Here is a 6,000-nt window from a genome sequence, read left to right on the forward strand (position 1 = left end):
ACCACTTTATTCAGATCAAAAAACCCAGATCTATCTCGTTTGCGATATGGGGTGGTTTTGCGGTGCACTTAGGGTTCGTTTGAGGTTCAGATCTAAACTTTGGTGATGACGGTGGATGAAGGTACCACTGAGTTTCAAACCTCATGAAGACGGATCCTCTTTAATTTAATTTGAAGAAAATTGCACATGAAGAAGATGATGAATGAGATCTCGAAGAGACGCTGAAGGTTTTTGTTTGAACTAGTCAAAGATTGAGTGAAATTACACATCTTTTTTACGTTTTTGAGGAGACTGAAGGTTTTTGTTCGAAATTTTTGTTCAAGAAGGTGAAAAAGTATGTTTATTTTTCAGCTTTGTTTGCAAATCTACACTTTTTTAGTCTGCATTTTTGTTGTGTTTTGTGGATCTGCAATTTTTCTTTGTTGTTCAAGAAGATGAAGGGTTTTAAGTTTTTGTTTTATGGATCTGTTTGTTTTGATTATTGATTGCATCAATTTTTTTGTGTAAAATTTATTTCAGATCAGTACCGATCAAACAATTTGTTTTAAGTTTTTGTTCATTGGATTAAAATCAAAGTTACTTTTCTTGTTTAATGTTATTATTTGTAGTTTTTACATGACATAATCATGAAAAAAGTGGGCTTTGTATAATAAAAATAAAGTGAATTTTGTTACATGAAACAAATATGCTAGTTTACAAAAGTCAGGTGGATTCATATGAGTGTAATAGAAAATAATGTAATATAAACTAAATTGTTGTGTTGGTTATGTCACACTTTTTTTGTGTAACATCTTTATGTTACTCAATTTTTAATAATGTAACAATTCTAATATGTTTTGTTTGTTAGATGAAACAAATGTGCTAGTTGACAAAAGTCAGGAGATTCGTGTGAGTGTAACAACTGGGTTATAATAATGTAACAGAAAATAAATTGCTCTTTGGTTATGTTACACTTTTTTTGTGTAACATCTTTATGTAACCCAGCATAGTTGGGTTTTAGTAATGTAAAAATTATAATATGTTTTTGTTTGTTAGATGAAACTAATGTGCTAGTTGACAAAAGTCAGGGGGATTCGTGTGAGTGTAACAACTGGGTGATAATAATGTAACAAGAAATAAATCGTTCATTGGTTATGTTACACTTTTTTTGTGTAACATCTTTATGTAACAACATAGCTGAGTTTTAGTGATTTGTGTGAGTGTAACAATTGGATGATAATAATATAACAAAAAATAAATTGTTCTTTGGTTATGTTACACTTTTTTTGTGTAACATCTTTATGTAACAACATAGCTGGCTTTTAGTAATGTAACAATTCTAATATGTTTTGTTAGTTGCATTTTTTAAAATTCTAAAAAAACATAAATAGATAATATTTTGAACACATTTTTTTTGTAGTGTACGTAGACAAAAGCAAACAAAAAAGATCAAAATTAGTGAGAGAGAGGAGAGAGGAATATTGATGTGATGGTTTCTTACAACATGTGGCTTTTGTCTGTTTGTAAGAGAAATTGTATAAATGTTCCAATATTACCCTTCAGTACATGAAATATATTAAAAATTGAGACAAAAGGACATAAAAGCAACTAGTGGAAAAAAGTGAATCCTAGCCATCCATCAAGTATGATCAATGGTTGTTATTGGGTTTTCAGGGTTTATTCAACTCAAGTGGGTTTTCAATTTATCCTTGCCCTATATATATATATATATATATATATATATAAATTTAATATATGAAAATAAATTAATGTCATTTGAATCAACACCAATCATTTAATGTAACTTGACAAAAGTAGGCGATTAATGTCATTTGTATTTAATAAATAGATAACAAACAAACAAACAAAAAAAACCGAGGACGTCGGGATTAGCACCCGTGTCTTCTTATTATTCAAGTCACTTTCAACCACCAAATCAAGTACTTCAGGATGGTATTTTTCTGATCCATTACGTATATATTCTAATTTTACATTGTAAAATTAATACCATGGTTGCAAAAGTCGCTAGGCGCTCCCTAGTCGGAAGACTGGGGAGTTGAGAGTACTCGGTCTAGGTGGAGAGTACTCGGGGAGTACTCGGACATGTAAAATTACAAAAAAATTACTTTTTGGAGATTAAATATATGTCAAATAACATAAATTTACTAATATTTATAACAAAATACGTGAAAATGATATTCATTCTTTAATATGATAGGCATAGAAATTATATTTTATGATTATTTAAGTCAAACTAGGCTCGAGTTGACCTACTAGATCCAATTCTGGCCGAGGTTACCGCGTTTAACCGACTCCGAGTAATTAGGCGGAGTCGAAGAAAGTCGCCTCGGCAGCCTACCTTGTAGCGACTACTCGGGAAGTACTCGGCCTTGGAAACCTTGTTTTACAACCATGATTAATACAAAAAAAAAAATTGGGCCACCCATGGGTTTGGGCCCTGAGTCGTCGCCCATCCCATACACCCTTCGGGCCGGCCCTGCCTCTAACCAAAATCTTTTTTTATTTCTATATTACAAAGTATTATTTAATATTGATTAATTCACCAAAGTTACAAATCTACAATAAAATATATACATATATTACGTCGAAAAGTATAAAATTTGGTTGTTATCAAGGGGCGGAACTACGAAGGAGAGCGGGGTCGTTTGGGCTACTCCTCAACTTTGTTAGCGAAGTCTAAAGTTAGTGTAATATTTTTATTCTCCGTTTTATGTATACCCCTTGGTCTGATTATTTTTTGAAATACTAGTTTTTCTTATTGATCTGCCATGGATTGTTATATTTGTTTTATCTTTTAAATTTTGTAATTAAAGTACTCAATTAATTTAAGTTTGATCATGAAACAAAAGCGAGAAAAAAGTATAAAATTAACACGCCCACCTGCAAACTCGATAGGTTGACCCGAACACGGCACATTTGACAGAACATGTTTTCGGCTTTTCAGATTTGTCCCATAACTCACTAGAACTCGTTTATACAAATAATTTGAAAGTAATAAATTCTAAGTTAGGTTCATATCATATTAGAAACTAGGGGTTAAACCCGCGCTTCGCGGCGGGCGCACTGATTTATTTAATGGTAAAAATAAGTAAAACATCTTAAATAAAAAAAAAAAATAAAACCCATAAAAACATGAAACTCAGCATTTGCAATATGACACATCACATGTACCTTACATACTTGTCCCCTTACATACAACTTACCAACTATGAAGCTCACATAATAAAAAATACAATTTGCAATTAATAAAATCTTACCAGCAGTGACACTCTACGCAATCTGATTTATTAAGAATCCTTTGTAGTAACACGGTTGACACTCGTCAAGGTCTGAGCAATTTTGTTCTCTACATATGTGTCTTGTTACCAGCAATGCACAACTTTGAAACTGGTATGTTAAGAATTGCAACCTGCAATTAACAAAACTGACCCACTATCGCGACTGGCTTGGGTCTTTGATGTAAGGAAGACAACGAAATACTTTTCCGCATACCAGAAGCGCACTTTAGTGCTTCACAATACCCGCGACATAAGAAGACGAAGTAAAAAACAGATCCTTCGGAACACGTGGTGCAAGAATAGACGTATGTTGACGTGCTTGCAGAAATGTTTGTTGCCCATCCTCATCTCGTAACGGACTGCACGTACCTGAAAGATGACTATAACATAAAATAAATAAGTATCAGCCTAAAGCCAATTTACAGAAGTTTGGATTTGCATTTAATTAATTATCTGATTATTTAAGGTTATCTAATTAATGTCATTATTGCCTAAGCATAGTAGGACGGGTCAAAAGTTTGACAACTTTTTACAATTATAATTTGCTTTTGGAGCAAAGTATTTAGGAAATCCGTAAATATACATTTTGGATGACTTTTGACCCGTTCGGCCCACATGCCCTCTTTCGTTTCATTTTTTCTTATTCTTTTTACCGTTAGAGATAAATGCAAACTGAGTCGGGCCGCTAGCAAATGGGTCAAAGCCCTTAACTACTTTTTATCCAAATCAAAGCGAAGAGCTTCTTATTTTTGTATAATGCAGAATATAATTTCTTTGGGGAAAAGGTGGTTGGATCCTTTCCATTAGTGAAGTTCAAATAGTCATAGACTCTGGTTTATAATATGTTAAAAGAAGAAAGTTAACTCTTAAGCATCCAACAGAAGATAGTATAGCTAATTATTTTTCCTTTGAAGCCACCAAACAATTCAATTAATCAACAATAATTGAAGTTATATCATTTTGAAGGTGGTGTATCCAAATAAAAAACAACAAAATATGAATGAAGACCCAAAATACACATACCTGAGACTTGGGAGCTTACTTAAAACACATAAATTGAAGCGAACACGGGTGAATCAGGAGTTACGTCGGTGCAAGAGAAGGCGAAACACTGATTTAGGGTTAGGATTAGTCCATGGAAAAGTAAATCAATACCAAAGAACAAATAATTAAACCTAACCAAAACCCATTACAATTCTGGCAAAAAGATGTGAAATTTCACAAGGGAACAAAGAATTGCCAGAACCAAACAAAACCCTCGACCAAAAAACAATAAAGATTAAAGATTTGTCAGACCTGATTATTAGAATTAGGACCAGACCAGCCGATCGACGGATTGCACCTGGACACCAAAAACAATTGTTACCGGATATTGTCACCTGCTTCTGTTACTCCGTCACCACCTGACGTCGCCGGAGAGCACCACATGAAACACCCCCTGACCCCATACAACAAATCGACCCACTAAGCTACACTCATCCAAATAAATAGAACAATTGATGTCAACTTTAACCATGTTCGTCAGAATACGTACCTGTTTGGGGCGAAACCCTAACTGCCCGGCCATTGCATGTTGCCGGGGACATCGTCTTGAAGCCAGATCGGCTGTGGGATATGGTAACCGGCCGGAACCCTAGTTCCAAATTCTGCCACCGCCTCCCTTCGACATCGTACACCACCTGGACACCACCGAACCGACATCACTGATCATGGAACCCTCGTCCTCCGGTCGCCTGTAACACCGAACCGACATCATTGATGGAACCACTGTCGCTTGTCACCGTCGGTGCGCTGCCGTGAGTCCGCCGTAAGGATTGGTGGAGGACACTATCTCTACCTTCACTCCCGTCCCGTTTCTATGTTAGTCTGTGTCACGCATTTCCTTGATTCCTTCTACAAATATAAAAGGATGACACAACCGTAAATAATGTTCTGTTTTTGTCTAATAGGTCGGAACTTACCACACTATCGGTACCTTGGTGCTTGCCGATCTACACCAAAACGGAACACGCACAACATGTCTGACTCGCCGGAGTTCTGCTAGAACCTTAGGCGCTATGGTCTGCTTCCTTTTGAGTCAATAATCACCATTAACCTCTAGTATCAACGACACTCGTCGTCGCTGGAACGGGGGCAGAAGAGAGATGGTCACTGGAACAGGCTGGCGTCGCTTCGATTATCTCTCTCTCTCTTTCTGCTTCTCTCTACCGTTTATCTGATCCCCTCCCTCGCTATGTTGGACAAAAAGAAATAGTGGCAGTACCGTAAATATGATTCAAAACTTGGTCAATTAGTGTACTGTTCCTAAGGCCTTTCATCAATTGTTATTATATAAAATTCAATTCACGCCGATAAAATCGATAATATTAACCCACTAGTGGAACTAGTGAGTTGTATAGAAACGATGTCCTTTCATTAAACTCAAAAATTCTGAATTAAATATATACTTGATTATTTTATTTGCAAAGGCGGGAGATAAAATATTATATTTAGAAAGTTAAAAAGAAAAGTTATACTTACTTCTGTACGTACCTTTTACGAGGTTTCTTACACGTATCTTTTCCCCAATAATTTTACTCATGTATAGATTAAGTAGATTACAATCTTATATGTCGAGTCCCTGTAGAAGATCAACGAGGCTCATCAACGTTGTAATGAATTGATGTCGTCTTCCTACAAAAAAGAACATCGTTAGCCTCGTCACGGAGGACCCCGGAGGGGG

General features: G+C 35.5%; 1 long non-coding RNA gene across 3 annotated transcripts; it reads right to left on the reverse strand.

Annotated features, from left to right (window-relative positions):
* Nucleotides 1-3,133: 3,133 nt before the first annotated feature.
* On the reverse strand, nucleotides 3,134-5,577 carry LOC110910107. Of its 3 annotated transcripts, none has more exons than XR_004881415.1 (5): nucleotides 5,254-5,577; nucleotides 4,813-5,171; nucleotides 4,575-4,716; nucleotides 4,302-4,389; nucleotides 3,134-3,658 (listed from the first exon to the last, which is right to left on the reverse strand). It is a non-coding gene; the product is annotated as an uncharacterized LOC110910107 (long non-coding RNA). The 3 variants fall into 3 exon arrangements; XR_004881416.1 differs by having other exon boundaries at nucleotides 4,321-4,389; nucleotides 5,240-5,577; XR_002575871.2 differs by having other exon boundaries at nucleotides 5,240-5,577.
* Between the last annotated feature and the right edge of the window lie 423 nt (nucleotides 5,578-6,000).

Source organism: Helianthus annuus, chromosome 15 (assembly GCF_002127325.2).
Source record: "Helianthus annuus cultivar XRQ/B chromosome 15, HanXRQr2.0-SUNRISE, whole genome shotgun sequence".
In the NCBI taxonomy this organism is placed as follows: Eukaryota; Viridiplantae; Streptophyta; class Magnoliopsida; order Asterales; family Asteraceae; genus Helianthus; species Helianthus annuus.